Consider the following 20,717-nt stretch of genomic DNA (forward strand, 5'->3'; position numbering starts at 1 on the left):
ATCGAGCGTGTTTGACGAGGTTTAACGATGTTTGAGGCATTCCTTTCACTTTAAACCAACTATTGTTCCACGAGGATTCACGCACAGAATATTTTTCTCCTGTGTAATTCTCTTATTACCACAGTTTGTCCATGTTTGACTCAGTTTGTCCACTGATAGAAGCTGGGAAACGATTCAAGGCTTCTCAGACGTCTTCCAGTGCACTCGGATCACAGAAAATCGCTGGAGAATTTGCTTTGGCACTGGGTATGGTGGAAAATCCGTGAGAACGAGAATTCTGAAGCGAGCCACAGGTTTTTTTTAGTAACAATCCCCTGTTCCATTGAATAATACAACGCAGCTGAGGACGCAGAGAGGAACACAAAACTGATTGTCGATGGTGAAAGGACTCCGTGACCGCACTGCGATCTCATTCGCAGGTAACGATGCGTTTGTGATTGTTCTCTGGGGGATTCGACTTGTCTGTTACGCAGACTATTAGTTAGAAGAGAAAATAGAAACATAGGCAGGGAGAGAGAGGACTTGAAAAATCGTGGAAACTCTGAAGCAAATTGTGTGAGTTGCGTGTATCTGAATATAAATCTGTAGGACAATTTTGTTGCTTTTAGAATTCGGATTAAATGATTTTAGATTATGTTTGAACCATCCAAAAGATATGTCTGAATCAACCTCTAAGTTAGAAAAGTTAGAACTGTGTCAACCCCTGAGTTAAATATTTTAAGTTCAAACCTATTCTTGAATTACATGAATTATTTCTATTTCCTTCGTTCTTTTTAATTGTAGTATTTTTACTTTGTAATTAAGGTTTTCATTTAGAGTATTTCCCGAGTTAATTCAGTTTGGAGATCTGAATTATAATCTGTAATATTTTATACTGAATTAAATTTCTTATCAACGTCTTTTCACTAAAATATAAATTATTATTGAAAGTTTAAAAAATATTGAATGTAATTAGAGAATATCCACGTTAAATGTATTTTAGTTTCTGATCTGTTTAACAGTTTTTTTACTATACAAATGACATTTTCTCTGCAACCAAGCTTGATGCAACTAGGGTACTACAGTGTCATGGCATTTACCACGTCCTGATTATTCTCGTCATCGTAATATCAAGCCCTCGTCGAATCGCGTGTAATATTCGACGCCGTTTCGAGCAGGAAATCGAGTAGTTCCGTTCGAGTATTCGATATTAGGCGAACAGAAATCGATAGTTGAGGGGGCTGTTATCTTCTTGACCAAATACCTCCGAGCACACCGATTCCGAGAACTTTTACAGGCACTCCACGGTTCTCCATTGTTTCTATTTTTATTTTAACGAGTACTCTACCGGTCACGTGACCCCGCGATACAATTCATTTCCACTTTATTCTCAATTTCACCGCTTCCTTCAATTCAACTCTCCATTTTCCAATAATATAACACATCGTTGACACTTAATCAAATAGAACGCCCAGTGGCTATAAACAAAAATGAAGAACAGGGATATAAATAAAAAAAAGTAATAACATTTTTCGCTTGACAAATGAGAATTTATCGTTTCAATAATATAATACTTCATGAGCATATGATCAAATAAAATGCCCAGTGACTACGAATAAAAATAAAGAACAAAAGAAATGAAATTTTGAAAAGTAATAATACTTCTCGTTTGTAGTAGGAATTTATAGTTTCAATAAGATAATACTTCATTGGTACACGAGCAAATAAAATGACCGATGACCAGAAAAATAAAAAATAAAAAAAATAAAATTATAAGAATTAATAATACCTTACTCGTTTGGAGTAAGAATTTACAGTTTCTGAGCTAATGATGCAACAATCGTTGCGCGAATGAGCCAGAGAAGATTGATTTATAAGCTCGTTCGAATTCTTCGTCTCGAGCTAAACAACTCGGACCGTTATTTATCGCGAGGGAATGAAGGGTAACTTAGGGGCCAATTTACAACGGGACGTAAATCACTCGAGACGTCCAATATCGGAAGCATGGCCGCCGAATCTTATAAATAATTTGCCAGATCCGCTGCTCCGCGTGCTCAACGTCTGAAATGTCACGAAGCTAATCGTTACGTGGTCCAATTACACCCCGCCACGTGACATTTCCTGCGATATTACCGCGTTTCCGACGGCGGCCTCTTTATTTTACGCTCCGGGCTTTTCCAGGTGAGCGCTTCGCCATAGAACGGATTACGCGCGCCATAATACCTTTGTGTAATTTTGTGGTTAAACGTAAATGCGTTAATGCCTTCGTCTTGAATAAATGGAATCTGATTTGCTGCAGAGCGTTCAGGATATTTTCGGATTACCTTTGAATAATCGAACAATATTCAACGGAAGTCATAGTTGATTAAGGACAGATTATCTTTATAATGAATATAACGAGTCGTTATAATACATCCATTCTGGAAATTGTATGAACTGATTACTTCGGACAAACGATATGAAAGTGAAGCATGTTAATGATAAATTAATAGTGGTGTTTGCTTTATTTAATTCCATTGGATATTATAACTATTATAATTGTAATATATTAATGATATATTCAATATTATAACTGTTATAGTTATAATATATTAATAATATATTGAATATTATAAGTCTTATGATATATTGAACGTTATAACTCTTATGATATATTGAATGTTATAACTCTTATGATATATTGAATGTTATAACTCTTATGATATATTGAATATTATAACTCTATTAATATATTATTAATATATTGTAACTATAATAGTTATACTATTCAATACATTATTAATAAATTATAACTATAACAGTTACAATATATTAATAATATATTAATAGAGTTATAATATTCAATATATTATTAATATATTATAACTATAATAGTCATAATATTCAACTCTTGTGATACAGATTATATTTCTATTCCTACAATTATAATTCTAGAACATTAACTGTTTCAAGGATCCACGTATTATTTATACAAAATCCAGAACACCTTCCAAATTACAATCTCCTCAAATTTCCCCAACAGAACATCCCTATGACCTCAAATCTACCAAATCTGCAGCACACGTACCCAACCGTTTCCGAAGTAATAGAAACCTAACCGCTCCAACAGCTTCAAACTTCATCAAACATTCTCAAACTTCAGAAATCTCTTTCCCTGGAATATTCCCAGCCGAATTCTCAGGAGATAATCCCGAAACTCCCATTGGAATTCCATTGACGGGCACACAGTCTCGAGGCGAGGGGTGAAATTTAAATAATGCATTCATGCGGAATTTGAAAGCGTTCCCGTGTTAATGGCGCCGTATATCCGGTAGCAGGTTGACTCTCAGTTTCCGGGGATCTTACTCGGCCGCGATTCGAATAATAACAACCGGCCCGCGAAAAAATAGAATAAACCGTTTACCGGCGCAATCAAGCGCGAGACGATGCCGGAATTTTTAATTTTCCCGGCAATCCAGCCCGGGTAAATTTTTTTCCCCTCCGCCCTCCCTCTCTCGCTGTCTCTTTTTTTTATTAACCATTAAGCAGAGCAAATTGCCTGGAAAGTAAGGTGGACGATTGGCCGCGAAACTCCTCTCGCCACTTTTTACCCGACAGCTCGTCGGTGGTTCTTCAATTTTGCGTGAGAGAGGAAAAACGACCTCGACCTAGGAAATTGGATCCACAAAGGATCAAACGTGGAGAGACCACGGCGTACGGTGGTTGATGGTGGTAGGCGGGGGCGAAGGAGAGAGGGACGAGGAGCTGTGTGACGCGTAAGTACGATTGAGTCTTTGGAAATTTCCGATAAATGTCGAACGACGTAATTCGATTACTGAACGTGACACCGTGGGAGCTTGTGGGATTCGTAAACAGTGACGGTTCTGTATTGTTAGGGGTTGGGGCATGTAGCAACTAAATAGTGCAGTGATTTAGTGATTGAGGAATTTGGTAGCCGAGGATAGTTGGGAATCACTGTCGGACATCTGAAAGTACTTGGGAATAGCTGGGAACAGCGTGGAGGAATTGGAAATGGCTGGAAATAGGTGGGAATAGTTGGAGGTGATTGGAGAGGGTTGATTGTAGTCGAGGAAAGTTGAAAATAGTTAAGTATAGTTAATTGTAGTAGATAATGATTTAAAGTACTTGTGAATGCTTGTGAATACTCAAGAATATTTGAGAATACTTGAATATACTTGGACATACTTGGAAATACTTGGAAATACTTGTTAGTATTTGAAAATACTTACTAATGCTTTAAAATACTTGAGAATACTTGAAAATATTTGAAAATACTTGATAATGCTGGAAAATACTTGAAAATACTTGAAAATACTTGAAAATATTTCAAACTATTTAAAAGTCATTAAAACTGGATGGAAATAGTTCAAAATAAGCTAACAATAGTTGCAAAGTAATTGAATAATAAAAATACTTGTCACTAAATCTCAGTTACCGTGTCAGACGCAAAACTAAGTCATCTCATAATAATCGTTCCACAAATGATCAGAGAATCCATCGGCTAACGAAATTACCAAGATCGCGAGGTGGAAAAGAAAAGGAAGTCCCCCGGGCTTACATTAACCGCGTTCATTTTCCGCATCGAAGAACGTATTGCCTGTAAAGCCTCGCGGAAAACAAAGTTTACGACGTATCAGATTTTCCACGGTGCAAGGGGTGGGGGTCGGGAAAGGGGTGAAACTGATTCCCTTTGCGATCGAACGGAAAGCTACTTTCGCTGGTGAAGGAGGACATTCCATTTTCTTCGGAATCCGATTAAAGGCTTCCGGCGTATCGAATAAACAGGAAATTAGGTTACGTCATTAGGCAACACTTTCTTCGTCCCTTACCAGCTTTTCGCTGCCAATAATCTGCTGGCAGGCCAAGCTGGCGATTAATTTCACTTTAACACGTCCCCATGCGATTTCATTTGCAACTATCCTCTTCAATAATCAAGCAAAAAACTAAATGCTTAATTAACTTTATATTTTTAGGAAATATCCTGGTTAATGATTAATTAACTAGAAAGTAATATATTAATTAATGAAGTGTTTTTCGCAATTTTCCTCCTTAATAATAAACTAGTAAATAGTAAATTAATTTGATTAATTACTGTTGCAACTATTCTCCTGAATGATTGGCAAATGTTAAATTTAATGTCAAAGCTTGGTCACAAATCCTACTTAATATAAATAATTCCCAGTCCCTTGATTTTGACAACTATGTCAGCCAGTATGAAAGCCATGCAAAATTGGCGCAAGCAATTAACGTCATCATAGTTCGCATGATCGATTCCTGTGATACTTTTGTTTTATTTGCTTCATTGGGATGTTGAGTTATTATAAAATATTATGGAAAACCAGTTTTTAACGAACCAGACTTCGGAAAACATTTTTTGAATAACCGTGTCTATAAATTGCTGGCGTATAAATTGTAGCGTATATCGTTGTGAATTAATTTGCGGAATGTGGCTTTGAATGGAAGTTTGTTTATTACGTTGCAGTTTCTATATTTGTAAATGGAGCTTCAGGCAGTTATAAATGTTAGGAACCACTGGATTATTGACTTATAATAGTAATAATAATTTTATGGCGAGGATTACAATATTGCGAAATATTCCACGTTTTAATACTATAAGGGAAATGTGCCTTACATGGTCAGACATTGTAGACAATTTAATTAGGTTGATATAAACACTGAATTTACCTTCCTCAGGCTACTATTAGGATTATTTTACTAGAAAACAATGATTTTATTACGAAAATTATGATATTACGAATTCTCTTCTCTTGCAAGGGAAATGAGCTATATATAATCAGACACTGTAGAACGTCCAACTGATTGAATATTAATGCAGAATCCGTAGTTTTAAAGGTACCATTATAATTATTTTAATAACAAAGGTAATTTAATTACGAGATACAGAAAAGGTATTATTTTTCTCTTATAAAGGGAAATGAGCCTCATATGGTCAAACATACCGTGAAATTTTATTCGACGATTACTGATATTGAATTTGTCTCTTTGGAAGATCATCCGGATTATTTCCATAATTCCATACAAGATATTTATAGGAAGGCAAGCAATAATTTTTCAATATTATTAATTGCATTTTAATTACGTTCGTGTCTATATTTAGTTTTCGTATTTATCTTTAGTCTGGCTGAAATGTTTTCGATGAACATCGCTTTTGCGATTACAAATATAATTCCCGATGTCCTTTTCTGCTGGAAAAAAAAGGAACAGGGAGAATATCGGTGTCAGAGACGAGAAAACGATGAAAAAATACAGAGTAAATTCGGCGTAGCCGAGACGATAAATCACATTTATGGCCGGGTGAACGAGACGTCCGCGTACGTCAGTGCAAAAACCGCTGGCCGGAAACCGTGCGGTTCTTCGGGGTGCGTTTGCATTCAGAATTCCCTTTCGCTTCATTAGAGACGGAATTTATCAGACTAACAGAACGAAAAAGGGCAGTTCCAAAAGGGGAGAATGAGAATCGCGAAATAATCACAGTAATTTTTCAAACGGATATAAAATTATAAAGAATCGTATCATTATAAAGATCACTTTTTAAATTAAATGTAAAAACTGCGTGGAATTATTTGTAATAAGTTATATTACACGTCATTCCCAAAGCAAAGAATTATATGTATGGAAATTCATAAGGGAATATTGAAGATTCCTGTGGCCAGGATTGGCGGGAATATTCAATGATAAAAAGTAGAAATAGCTGACCAATGGTCAGACGAGAAAATTTCACGAGTTATTTAAAATTTGAATAAAAGTTCCTAATTACCTGCACGTAATATTCGCCGTACTAAAAACGAGTTCCATCGATTTTGGATCCTTTATTAAGCACTCTTTAATTAAAAAATAATTTTTATTTATCGTGCCTCGTAAATTCGCTAACCTAATTACTAAGCGTGCAAGTTCTAGCCATATTATTTAACACCGTCATAATACGATATCAATTAAAAACATCTCCACTTATCCGCAACGTATCACTCTTATTTTCCATTCCTTCTCATTAATATACATCGTAATTGCTCATTAATCATGCATCATATTACTACCGTATAATTTCCCATTATTTTCACATTCGACTAAAGAACTGGCGGTACAAAGGACGCATTATCTCCGCTGTTATTCCCTTTATTAATTCAGTTATTTAATAATTAATTAAAGAGAACTTTTTATCTACCATTTCACAAACAGAGAGCATCTAACATTTCTCGTTGTCAAAATTTACGATTATACACATTATATACTTAAAACATTCTAATTCTAATCTCGCAATGGTCAATTAAAAGAATTCAAATTACAATTTTCTAATAATTCAAAAATTATTTCAAAGTTTAAATTTCAAAGTTCATTTTCGAGCCTCAAAATCAACCGAAAGAATCAAGGTTCCCTCTAATGCCAAGCTCCAAAGACAATACCAAATCCCGTTCAAAATTCCAGTCACGTTTTTCATGGGGGTGTTTCCGGCATGCGACTTCATTATCGTCCAATAGCCCATGTCCTGTCATCAATTCACGCGAGCCGTGCGTGTGCGCAATCGATGATCGCCGGCAGGCGTAATCATCGATTGTCAGCTACTGACCGAAGTCACCCCCCCCCTCACTCCCGCCCACTTTACTCAACTCTTACCCCTTCTTCCACGGCCATGTGTCAATTAATCGCGACGGAACGGACGGTTAATAGCACGGGGTGGAAAATAAAATTATCGACGCGCACCCTGAAACGGCCGTCAAAGGAAGCATTCAATGAACCCTCGGTCTCGCTCTTGTTTATTTTCGTTGTTACGTAACGGAGGCTTGATTCCAGCCGAAGGGAAACACGCCGGCAATAGTCAGACAACGCTTATGCACAGTGCAGGCGAAGGACATCGTTTGAAAAAGTCCAAATTTCGCATGAATTCTTAACAGGTTAACTGTGTTTGACGAGTATACTCGTCATGAAAATGTTGCAGGATTTTGTGTCGTGACGAGTGTACTCGCCATGGTAAAAGTAGTGGCCATTGGCTATTTAAACTGTAATTTCTGTGAAAATCCAATGGCCACTACTTTTTACCACTGTTTGACGAGTATACTCGTCATGGAGACGTTTCAGGATTTTGTGTCATGAGTATACTCGTCATGGTAAAAGTAGTGGCCATTGGATATTTAAATTGTAATTTCTGTGAAAAGCCTATGATCGCTACTTTTTACCATGACGAGTATACTCGTCATGACACAAAATCCTGCAGCTTCTCCATGACAGTTAACTGGTTAAATATATTTGAGGAATTCATTTATGGAATTAAAATTTTCTATTTTCTATGTAAATAAGTGTTGAATGTTAGGATTGTTTTATAAAATTATTCAAAGAATCTTGTTTCTTATTTTTGGTATTTTCTGTGAGAGAAAATTTAAGATTTTAATGGACTTTCGAGTGTACTTTTATTTGTCACAGTTTTTTGAAGTTTTTAAAGATTTTTTGTAATGTATAAGAATGTATAACATTTTAAGTGAACGGTGTTATATTAATGACAGCTAATTCCCGCGAAATTTGACGCTGGCATACCAGAGGGTTTATTAGAAATCGTTATTCGATGAAATATTTGGACTCGTGAGAAGTCAGACCACACGATTCGATAATTTGTGGAGAAATTTTAGTAAATGGAACTTCGAAATACTTGTGGAAGAAATGTGAGAATATTGAATAACGAAGCATTTTGTCTTTGAGCTTCATTGCTTTGAATATTTAAGTTGGAAATTTGTACGTCTGACTGTGGAAGTCTTTTTCTACTGTGATCGTCTAGTGGTAGTTTTAATAGTTAGATTTGTATGGGCTGGATTTGTATTTAAGTTAGATTGTGAGAGTGTTAATTTTGACTTGTTATATGAGACAACAGTAAAGATAAATTGCTGATATTTAAAAATAATTTTTCCGTTGTTTAATTCATACCAAATTTTAATTATCCATTAATTTGTATATTGTACATAGTTTTCAATATATTATGTTTCTTTATCTACAATATTTTAATATTCTTCATCTTTCATTTCAACTTTTATATATTATTAGACCCAGTAAATTGAAAAAGACATGATCATCGTTATAACTATTGTTACTATGATGATTCTACGGTTTCCCGATAATCAGTTCGCATCAAATTTCAAAATTGAGTCGCGGCGCAGTGCTGAAAATTACGGTAAACGTTACCTTAATTAGAAACGACCCACTGTAAGCAAACACGCGAGCTGATTGGCGCTCGGGTTTCAACATTGATGTAATTGGAAACAAAGCGTGCCACAAAAGAGTTTCACCCCGCATTACCGAGCAATCTTTGTGCTCCCGGATACAAAACACTTCACGCGGAAGCCAATCTGTTTTCCGAAAGATATTCATTTACGTTATTCAACGTCGTCTCCCACGTACATTGATAAAACGGGAGAGTTTATATTAAAATAATACCTTTTCATTCCGCTTTAATTGGAGTTCTCTTCCTGTTGCATCACAAACGCTTTGACGTTCTAATATTCTTTACCTTTCGCGTTTCAGCGAAACTCAATTATGTTTGTTAGTATTAAATCATCTTGCACTGCGAGATGCTACATTACTAAACATTCATAAATCGAAAATACAAGAACGAACAATCATTAACACGAATAATTACCAACAAATCTATTATTACAATTAAACGTCCGTCAATAAATCATCGATTCACGACCACCGTGAACATTCCATTTCAATCACCGAAACAATCAAACCACCCCGCAATTCGCCAAGTAGAACACGCCTCCGCTGGTCAGACAAACAAAACAAAAATCCCAGATGTTTCCATCAAGGTAAACAAAATATAACATTTCACAGCGGAACAACCGTTTCCAACAGAATATCCCGTGGCGCAAAGGGAGCATATCCCAAAAAAATACAACACTCAAATAAAAGGGGATGTGAAACGATGTACACCGACGCGGGCGAAAAAATTTCAACGGAAAAAAGGGACGAAGACAGACGCTGTGGAACTTACAGCGAATGGAATCTCAGCCGCGAAAGGAGAAATTCGCTCGTTTCGTGAGTCGTTGATATCTGTTTTTCAATCAGAAACGAAGAAATGAAAAAGAAAACGAAGATGGCGGCGAAGCGAACCACAACGATGAGATTCTACCCCGTTTCCCGTGAAATTTATCATCAGCACTTCCCTCGCTCGACGAGAAAACATTGCGCATTGCAGGCTTAATTGCGAGTACCCCTTTCATCGCGGTAGCACTCGCGAACCGAGCAGCGACGGAACCTTAATTAAGCAACTTTGAATAGGTATCACCCTTTTATCAGTTTCTTCCACTGGCAGACGTAACACCGTGGGGGGAGAGGGGCAAGAATAGGATAACAAGAATCGTTGGTGCACGAACGAACATTCGTGGGGCCGGGCGGACACGTATCTCGAATTCGAGCACTTCTCGCGACAGATTAGATAAGACAGGGCACTTCTTTTCGAGGGCGGATTCGAGGGGGTTGGCGCGTTACTTTTCTTTCTTCGAGATGGTATCTTCTTCTGGATTTTCTTTCTGAGAGTCGAAGATTGTAAGATGTACTGTATGTGTGGATAATTCTATTTTTAATAATAATTTTGTGTTCTTTTTTTTGTTATTTTTATTGGTTGCGTTATTTTTGCGTATTATTGTTGTGGTTCATTGTTATTTTATAGTATTATTAGGTGTATAGTAGTTTTGAAGTATTGTTACTATTTATTAAGTTATTGTTTGTAACATAATTTTGTTGTGCTTATATGCTTCTATCAGTTGGTTATAATGGACTTTTAATATATTTTTGCGAGGAAATTTTTCATGCGAGACATTCTATATGTGTGGATAGTTCTATTTTTAATAGCAATTTTGTGTATATTGTTTTTTGCTGTTTTTGTTGGTTGTGTTATTTTTGTGTATTATTGTTGGGGTTCATTGTTATTTTATAGTATTGTTAGGTGTATAGTAGTTTTGAAGTATTTCTACTATTTATTAAATTATTGTTTGTAACATAATTTGGTTGTGTTTATATGCTTCAGTTTGATGTAATGGACTTCTTAATACATTTTTGCGAGGCAATTTCTCATGCTCGATAAGAGCCACGTGTTCTTTAAAGGAAAGTTTCAAAGGAACAAGGGGATGGGGAACGTTCGTGATCGGACAAGGCAAACTTTTTACTTTCCTTCTTTCAAGGATTGTCTTACAAATCCTGGAACTGTGTTGTATGAAATATCAGAAAAAAGTAATTTTCGCAGGAGGTAAGGAGATAAGGCTCGTTCATGGTCAGACAAAACATAAGGATTTCAAAGTTTGTTCTGCTGAGAATTGTTATCGTATCTTCCATAAGCACCTTGTAGCTGTGCTGTATCTAACTTTTAAAAAGAGTAAAGTATCGTTTGTGATCAGATAGGAAATAAACATTTACAACCTCTCATCTTTGAACGATTTTCTTGAAAGGAGATAATGATTGTCTTTGGTCAGACAGTGTACAAGTACTTTTAGTTTTATACTTTCAAGACTAATCTTATAAATTTTTATTATGTACAGTGCTGTTTCACATAAAATGCTTCAAAATGTCATTTGTATACTTGGCGAGGGAAGAAGGATCGTATGTGCTCAGACAAAGAATAAATGTTTGTAAATTCCTTCACCCAAGGATTATCTCATGAATATTCCAAATATGATTATGTATGACATTTTAAAAGTACAATTTCCCATGCAGTAAGTAGAAAGGGATCGCTAATGGCCAGACATGGAATATTCTCCTTTGATCTTTAAACTGGCGAATGCATCAGAGACATATCTTTCAAGAGGTATTTCAGAAACCACGCTGGAAAAACCACTAAATCATCGCATCTACCAGCAGAAATGTTTTCTGCAAGTCGCCTCTCTCTCCCAGTAAAATTCTCAGAAAATTCTTTGTCGTAATCCAAATTGTGATCCGAGATACGAAAGTTTTAATGAATAAAGCAGTTAACATTTTTTGGCTCGTTCGCATTGTTCATGACCTCTAAGGAATGATGCATTGCTATCTAGAGTTGACAGAATGCTCACGAAAGACAACGACTGTTGGCATCCCGCCCTTTCGCTGCTCACTTCCTGTACATCGAATAGGGGAGACTATAAAAACGTACTGACGCGTCACGGACACATTTCCATCGAAAAAAAGAGCTCTTAAAAAAAAGCAGAGCCCTGTATCAATTTTTTCCATTAAAAATCTCGCACAAATTGCATTAGGTACGGTCCTCAATTTTCTAAAAATTTTGTAACAGAGTTATCGAGTTTTTAATCTATCTACAGACTTCGCTCGGTTCCCTGGGGAACGGGCTGACTAGGCACGGTCTCATTTCACTGTGTCAACCAATTTCATTTTCAAACACTAAAATTTTCATCCGGTTCCCTTTCAACCAACAGTTAAGTATCAAATTAGCGTTTATCATATAAATTAGAAAATTAACATTCCCGTAATCCGCATTTCCGCTGATTTCTAGCAGAGTGAACTAGAGTACAGTTACCTCAAACAAACCCCATTAGTAAATTACTGAATTAGCAACCAGCATAAAATGCTCATTCGCGTCTTTCCCTTTGTACCTACATTTCTATCTTATTTAATTTACCGTCCTCCTAATTCCAAATGCAACACGACTAATTTATACACTTTTCATCCCCTAAATTAATCAATCCCAATTTACCCTTGAATCTTCCCGAAAATACCTACCATTCAATTCCGTTGTCTCCAATTTGAAATTGCACCGGAACTTCTGATCTGTAGATCGATCTGATGAAAAACCACCCCTACAAATCGTTAATCTGTCTCTCGTAGCCACCCCATCCCCCGACATCTCACTCGAATGGAGCAGAATTGTCGTTATCAACAAGTATAGCAGAATCCCGGCCGCTTTCGGTCGGCCGATTCCCCAACCCCTCGATGCCGAAAGGAGGGACCCACCCTGGGAATCACTGCCAAGATCACAACGGTTCACCCCCCGAAACTGAAACGGAAGGGAGCAGCGGCGGCCGGTGTCACGCACAGCCAGATTTGCATCGAAAAGTTTAGTAGCCGGTACCGTTAGACAACAGGTAGCATGTCCCACGACACGCGACCTGTTCGACTCGCTAGGGGATCGGGGTGGGGACGGTTTTGCTGCTCACTGGATGTTAGCGGCTCGCCTCAGGCTCGGCTCACTTCGCCGCTCGCGATTCACCAGGTCACACCGAATCTCACATGATCGTCCGGAATCTGTTCACAGAAATTAACACTGACGCACGGTTCGGACACTTCCGCTACGATATTCACTGGGACAGGCAACAGAGTTTGAGAAGGTTTGGAATTGTAGAAGGAGGTTTGAATGAAACGGATGATTAGTAGATTTTTAGCTCTGGAATTTTTGAGATGAAGATTTAAATTGGAAATGGAAATAAGAGATGTGTGTTTGTGGAGGTTTGATGAGGATTGTTTGAAGTTATTTGGAGAGGATGGTTGCAGTTTGTGGTTTTGTGAAGATTGTTTGGGTAGGAATGATTAGAGAGATGGGAAGAGGAGAATTGAGGTTTGAATAAGTTTGAGTTGGTAGGTTGGCTGGTGTTTGATTGGTATTTTTTAATGGCCTGCTGTAAATAGGTGATTAATATTAATTTCGAGATGATTGAGTGGGGAAAAGCGAGGAAAGAGAATGTGAGAACAATTTATTTGAGACTGTTTTGTTTCTGTAAGTTTGTTCAGAATCTTCTTGAAGATAATACTGATAGCATACATTTCGAGAAAGTGAAAAGGTTAATGAGAAGTTTATTTGAATTCTCCTTGTCTTGAATTTATTATCTCGAACCTTAATGCTGTGGTTTGTCAAAAAGAATCGTTAACTGTATAGCTTATTAACCATTTGACATTCAGATTTTTCAGTTGGGAACTCAAACATGTTCACGAAATAATTAGGTCACGAGTAATTAATTGCAAACAGAAAATCAAATTACATAAAGGTCGCATTCCCTGCCAGCCTGTTTGTTTTTCATTTGCAAAATGAATCGTTGATAGAAAGAAATAAAACCATATTAACAATTCTTTCAACCTGAGAATACGTTTTCAAACCAACATGACCAACATTATTTAAAACGAAGTTCCAAGCTAACAAAAATATCAAAAACCATTCTGAAAATTAAAAACAAAATCCCCACGTCATATCTCAGAACCTAAATACTTCAGAATAAAAATGCTCACTCGTTCCACCGGAATAATCCCGCAGACACTATAATCGGAAAGTGACAAGGGTAATCGAAAAGCACTCAGCAGAAGACAAAAAGGCACCCTTGCACAAAGAAGTTCGCCGGCGCCACGTGCTTGCCAAAAAAGGCCACCAGATTTTCACGTTCCTGGTGCCAAGGAACCCATCCCCAGGGTCACGTCTTCTTGATCTCAGCGAGATTGGTCCATCAAAACAAACCCGACTCGTGCATAAAACAGTCTCATTACACCAGCCGAATAAAGGCATCTACATCGACGTCACCAACGTTCACTCTCCACCCAACAAAATGCTCCAACAATTCAAAGATTCATCGAAACCTAAAAACAATACACCACAGGAAACAATTGCGATCTATGCCCTAGAATGATCAAAGATGATCCTGCCTCTTAAACACCATCAAACCTCACTACACTCCAGGGTGCTAAAGCTGCAGCTCGTGAACCTGGATACGAATCCTCTTTCACGAAATGCAAACTTTCACTCCGCACGTATTCCTTCGCACACAGACACCGATGCCTAACCCTATCGAGCCGCCAATCGTGTCCTTTTACCCTACTTTCACCCTGCAAGTGGCTGTACCAAAGTTTCCCAGTAGAGTCATCTAAAGTGTCCTCGAAAAAAGCCCTGGAATTTACGTCACTGCCACTGATCACTGATGCAAAACTACCAAGAACGGTTCACGAGTGAATGGCTCGGACTGATTTGACAGAGATTTGACAGTCTGGAGGGTGTCGAGCGGCCGGGGGATGGGGATGATGACGAGGATCGGACTGATGAAGGAGGATTTACGGTGTAATAACTGTTTTAGCGAGAAAGTTGATACCGCGAGGTGGCTCGGTGCACCCGAGCCGAGACGATGAACTCGTGCGCCGTCGTATTGACGTTGACGGCGGCCGAGACCCGACTGACGGAACGATTCTCTCTCCGGCGTCGCTGTGGCACAGTAACGTAGCATCCGGAAAAGCTAGAGGGTTTCCGTGACCCAGTGGCACCTCTGCGACGACGCCGGGTAAGTTTTTCTTCGGCGATAAATTATTCTGCGATCGCTTTAATCTCGATCACGAAGATGATAGTACGGTGAAGTTAACTTATGATCGAGTAAATAATTGTTGTATAAACTTTTAATGTCATCGTGTTCGTCTGGGAATTTTCTTTTTTAAAGGACTACTTGAGACGTTGTTTTGAGTATGATAGAATTGGGGAATGTTTTTGTTATTGATGTGAAATATTTATTATTTAAGCTTCAAATATTTATTTTTCTATTTTGCCATGCAAATTTCTGCTGTTTCTGGGATGTTAAACGGTTATGTAGTGGCTTCAAACTGGAACACGAGAACTCTACAGTTAACTTATGATCGAGTAAATAATTGTATAAACTTTTAATGTCATCATGTTCCTCTGGGAATTTTCTTTTTTAAGGGACTACTTGGGACGTTGGTTTGAGTATGATAGGATTGGGGAATGTTTTTGTTATTGATGTGAAATATTTATTATTTAAGCTTCAAATCTTTATTTTTCTATTTTGCCATGCAAATTTCTTCTGTTTCTGCGATGTTAAACGGTTATGTAGTGGCTTCAAACTGGAACACGAGAACTCTACAGTTAACTTATGATCGAGTAAATAATTGTATAAACTTTTAATGTCATCATGTTCGTCTGGGAATTTTCATCTTTAACTTGAGATGTTAGTTTGAATACAACAGAGTTATGGTATATTTATTGCACTGGTTTCTTACGTCGAGAATATTTTTGTTTGTATGAAATGTTTATTATTCGAACTTCAAAATATTTATGATTCTAGCTTGCAATGTAAACTTCTGTTTCCGGGATGTTAAACAGTTACGCAGTGGCTTTAAACTGGAGCACAAGAAGAACTTCACAATTAACTTACGATTAATTGAATTAATCGTTATAAAAATATTTAATATTACTTTTATGAGGCCATTTATTTTTTAAGGAGATCTTTCATGCAATTAATTTGTTCACGAAGAGGTCCGCGTAAACTTGTTTTATTACTCTTTTAAGGTAAAGAGTATTTTGTTATTTATATAGAATGTTTTTTATAACATCGTAAAATAGGTTATTTAATCTAGCACCGGCTATTTCGGTAATTCGATTTCCTGTTGCGAAACTCGCGCAGTAAATCCCGTGCATTGGACCTTGAATCGCGGGTATCGAGCATTTATATTGGACGCTGGATCGTGAAATTTGAAACGCGAGTATTGCGTTCTAGATTTAAATCCCTCGTCGTAAATCTAATACTTATCACCTGCAAATGTAAACTTTGTTTGCGAATCGCTGGACCCTAGTTCTGGTCATGGACCTTGAAAACTAGATTTTAAACCTTCGAAAGTTAGCCCGTTTTTAGTAGAATTTCCATCTTGAACTTCGATTTCTACCTTCGACCTCTGAAAAGTTAACTTAGCTCTCAGTTTTGAAGTTCTTTTGGACCTTACAACTTCGATCTTTGATCCCCAAAATTCGATCTAGCCGAGAATCTTGACACCTCAATATTAAACGTTGAACTTTCAACCTTCCATCTTGTACCTTTGATCTTACATTCCTTAAAACTCGTCCTTCGCAGATTTATTGCTTCTTAAACCTTGAGCTTCGCACATCACTACAATCCTACTAAAAAAAATTCCTGAAATTCCTAACCTCCAATAACAGTAACCAAAAAATCGGTCTCAAATTGAAAATCTTTGATCCGATCTACATCGAAGTTACCCTACGCCGAAAGAAGAATTCCCGAAGAATGCGGAACATTAACACGTTGAATGCCATGGGGGTCACCGGTGACCCCGACCAAATCGAATTATTATAGTTCACTCAATGAAACGACGATTGTATGAAAACATTTCTATATTATACATAATGCTACATAATACACTGACATTCAGCTAGATGAACATGGAATAGTAATAATGCAATTCAGTCAAATGATTTAACACTAGAACTACTAAGCATTTAATACGATTAATATGCAATTCCTATAAAACTTGCAACAATAGATTATTTTTAATTTCTTCAGACACTCATTATAGTACTGAAATGAACCTATTTATTTTCAAAATCATTTCGAATATTCAATACTTCGAAGATATCAATAACTCCTAAACAATAAAATCGAAACCAGTCATTTTGACTGGTAGTTCTAGTGTTAATATTATATTTTTTCCATTCGGCGTATTTTCCTCTGTGAAATCGTGCGGCGTTCAACGTGTTAAATTCTAATCTTCAAATGGCTATCTCCGAAAACACAAATGGAATCTCCGAGTTCCGTGAACCAACGCGTATTAAGCTGGCTGCTAGAAGACGCCTCGCGTTCGTCGTTGCAACGCTATTCCCGTTCCTCGAGCGGTTCTTTCGATTAAATGACGCGAATCGGGGACTGCATTCTGGCGCTGCGATGACCGGCACGTCCGCGGAGAAACAGCGCGAGCCGGAAATATCTGAATGGGCACGATAAACTGCGTTACACGCGGGAAGAAAAAGAAACGAATGCCACTGGCTAACACGTTGACTGCCACGGTGATCGCCGGAGCTTCGGAACTGCTTGAAAACAGTTACAATAAGGAAACTGATGTTCAATCTAAATTTTTAGCAACGCGAGACGCTAGATAATAGTGTAATACTATTACAAACTTCGTTTTGGAAGTTGGGAACGTTTTAGTTTGAAGTTAGATTTCTTGGGACGCTTTATTTTGGAATTGGAAATGATTTTGTTTAGGAATTTGGAGAGATTTCATTTCAAATTTTAATTCGAAGATTGAAGACATTTAATTGTGAAATTTAGAGAGATTTTATTTTATATTTCATATTGATATTTAAGAACATTTTATTGTATATTTCATATTGATATTTAAGAACATTTTATTGTACACTTCGTTTTGTTGGATTAAATTAACATTTAATTTGCTTTGTTGACTAATTGAGATGTGTAATGTAGTCTTGCTATTTACCCTGCACTCAATTAAGCGATTATCGAAGTATTAAATATTGTTTGTAATTATAATGATGTTCATTTATTTGGTAGTGTTTATGAATGCATTGGCATTAACGGCAACATCCTTATGACAATTTGGTAATTTAAATTTTAATCTGTTTGGGTTCGTTTCCGTTGTGCATTTGGTTCAGACGGCAGATACCAATTGACCGTTAATATGTAAATAAATAAATAAACAAATAATGATTTCATGATTCGATGGTATGAATAAACAATGCTGTGCATTAATTGACTGGAGCGATATGTGTCAATAACTTCGGAACAGGATCCATTACATCGCGAATATTTTCGATTTTGAACTGGCACCAAATTTTTCAGTAGAACCAGTCGACCATTAAGCAGGCCCACGTAATTCCAGCGCCGTGTCAGATCGCCACGAAAATTCCCCGCGTCCCTGCTTAATTAATTCTATTGGCTAAATTCAATTAACTCGGTGTAATTAATTTCGCGAAATCCAACGTTCCCGGCCGCGCATTAACGGCGAATAATGCTTAATTAGAAAAAAAAGAAGATGAGAAGGAGAATCATCTCGGGAAAGTCGATTAAAGCGTACGGAGTTTAAACTTTCGTGAAGAAACATTCTTTTTTTAAAGTTGTCGCGAAGCTTACTGCTTAATAGTAGTTGAGCTTTAATTGAAATAAAGGAACTAATCGTAATGAAGTACTGATTGAAAATAGGTATTAATTTATGTTACTGTTCAAAGTTATCAGTACTATTATATTAACCATTTAGTAAGATTTCAAAGTGACTATTAGTTTGAGTTATTAATAGTTGTCACTATTAGCACGTTAACTATCTGGTATTAGTTCAAAATAACTATGAACTTTAGTTATTAATTAAAATTACTACTATTACGATATTAATTATATCTACTAAGATATAAAAATGACCATAGATTCATCTTGTCAACCAAAGCTACCACCATTACGACATCAACCAACTACTATCATCTAAAAATAACTATTACCTTCACTTACTAATCAAAATCACCACTATCACATCTTAACTATATCTACTAATACTCAAAAATAACCATACATTCATCTCGTCAACCAAAGCTACCATCAGTACCACATCAACCACTACCATCTAAAAATAACTATTACCAATCTACTATTCTAACTATTCACTTACCAATCGAAATCACCATCACATCTTAACTATCCACTAATCCCCCAAAAAACCACAAATTCAATTCATCAACCATTTACTATAATCCATCACCGTCCACCAATCCAGCCTACCAATCATACCTAACAACCATTAGCACCAACTACCACCACTAAACACCACTTAACTTACCCCCAAAAAAAAATCTGCTCTGGAAGGGACTTTTTACCCGTCTCGCAAATTGCCATCACTATACCGAGCCGATCGATCGCGGGAACAATCACGAGCTTTTTTCCGGCGGAACGCGACGCGTCTATGCATTTTCCATAAATTGCGCTCTTTTTCGCCGTGAATCGATCCTGGGGCAATAGCACGCACTGTAAATCACGGGATCCGCGTTGTTGCAACGGTGGAAAGAATAAAAGCGCGCGACCCCGTTCCGTGCCTTAAATTTTCGAGCGCTGACTGCCCAAGGATCCCGCGACTGACAGCGAGGAGAACGAACGTCCAGCATTTTCATCGAACATTTTCGGGTACCCGTTTGAACACAGTGAAATTTTTATTTTCGAGTTTTATTCAGCGAGACATTGAAAGCGGCCGCGAACGAATCGCGCTGGTTTTCGAACTTGTTCGACTTTTGCCGCTCGATTTCGATAATGGACTGTTGTATAACAATATTTTTCATTGGACATTGTTCCATGGTTGTCGTGTGTTTGAGGTATTGTTCGGAATGTGAGAATATGTGTCGTGGAAACGATTTTATGGGGTTTTCTGGAATTTAGTGGTATTGAGGTGTTGAATGTTGTATTTATTATTGTTTATATGTGTTGTTATATGTTAATGTTTATGATTAGTGAATGTGTATATTTAATATATAAATTGTAGGAATATTAGTATGAATTTTTATGGGAATGTTATTGTAGTTTATGTGTTAAATGTATATTTAATAATTTGATAGGAAGTTTGAATTATACCAATTCAAAATTTGAAAAATCTGTCACAACAATGACGCTCTTATATATTCAAATCTTTCAAATTTGAGACACTGTTGAACTTCTACCAGTGCAAATTTAAGAAATTTAGAAAGTTGATCCAACTGACACCAATTCAAAATTTGAAAACTCTATAACTATGACGATACTCCAATTTATTCGAAACCTTCAAATTTTGAGACACCGATGAACTTCTACCAGCTGAAAATTTTTCAAATTTAGAAACTTGATCTAACTTACACCAATTCAAAATTTGAAAAATCTGTAATAATCTCGTATCAATATAAGATTAGAAAAATCTCTTTTTGAAAGAGAATAAACCAATTACAAATCAGATATGATAACACTAAAATTCAGTTCAACCCAGACATTTCGATTGACAAAGCACAGGGGTCA

General features: G+C 36.8%; 1 protein-coding gene and 1 long non-coding RNA gene across 4 annotated transcripts in view; one reads left to right on the top strand and one right to left on the bottom strand.

Moving 5' to 3' along the window:
* The window catches only part of LOC116424646 (uncharacterized), a 101,305-nt gene that overhangs the window by 26,791 nt on the left and 53,797 nt on the right, over positions 1-20,717 (top strand). The window lies entirely within an intron of this gene.
* On the bottom strand, positions 287-15,134 carry LOC116426164 (uncharacterized). 3 transcript variants are annotated; one of them, XR_012998003.1, is made up of 4 exons: positions 15,036-15,134; positions 13,125-13,268; positions 12,691-12,767; positions 287-462 (listed from the first exon to the last, which is right to left on the bottom strand). It is a non-coding gene; the product is annotated as an uncharacterized LOC116426164 (long non-coding RNA). The 3 variants fall into 3 exon arrangements; XR_004234856.2 differs by lacking the exon at positions 12,691-12,767; XR_012998002.1 differs by lacking the exon at positions 12,691-12,767 and having other exon boundaries at positions 13,040-13,268.

Source organism: Nomia melanderi, chromosome 2 (genome assembly GCF_051020985.1).
Source record: "Nomia melanderi isolate GNS246 chromosome 2, iyNomMela1, whole genome shotgun sequence".
In the NCBI taxonomy this organism is placed as follows: domain Eukaryota; kingdom Metazoa; phylum Arthropoda; class Insecta; order Hymenoptera; family Halictidae; genus Nomia; species Nomia melanderi.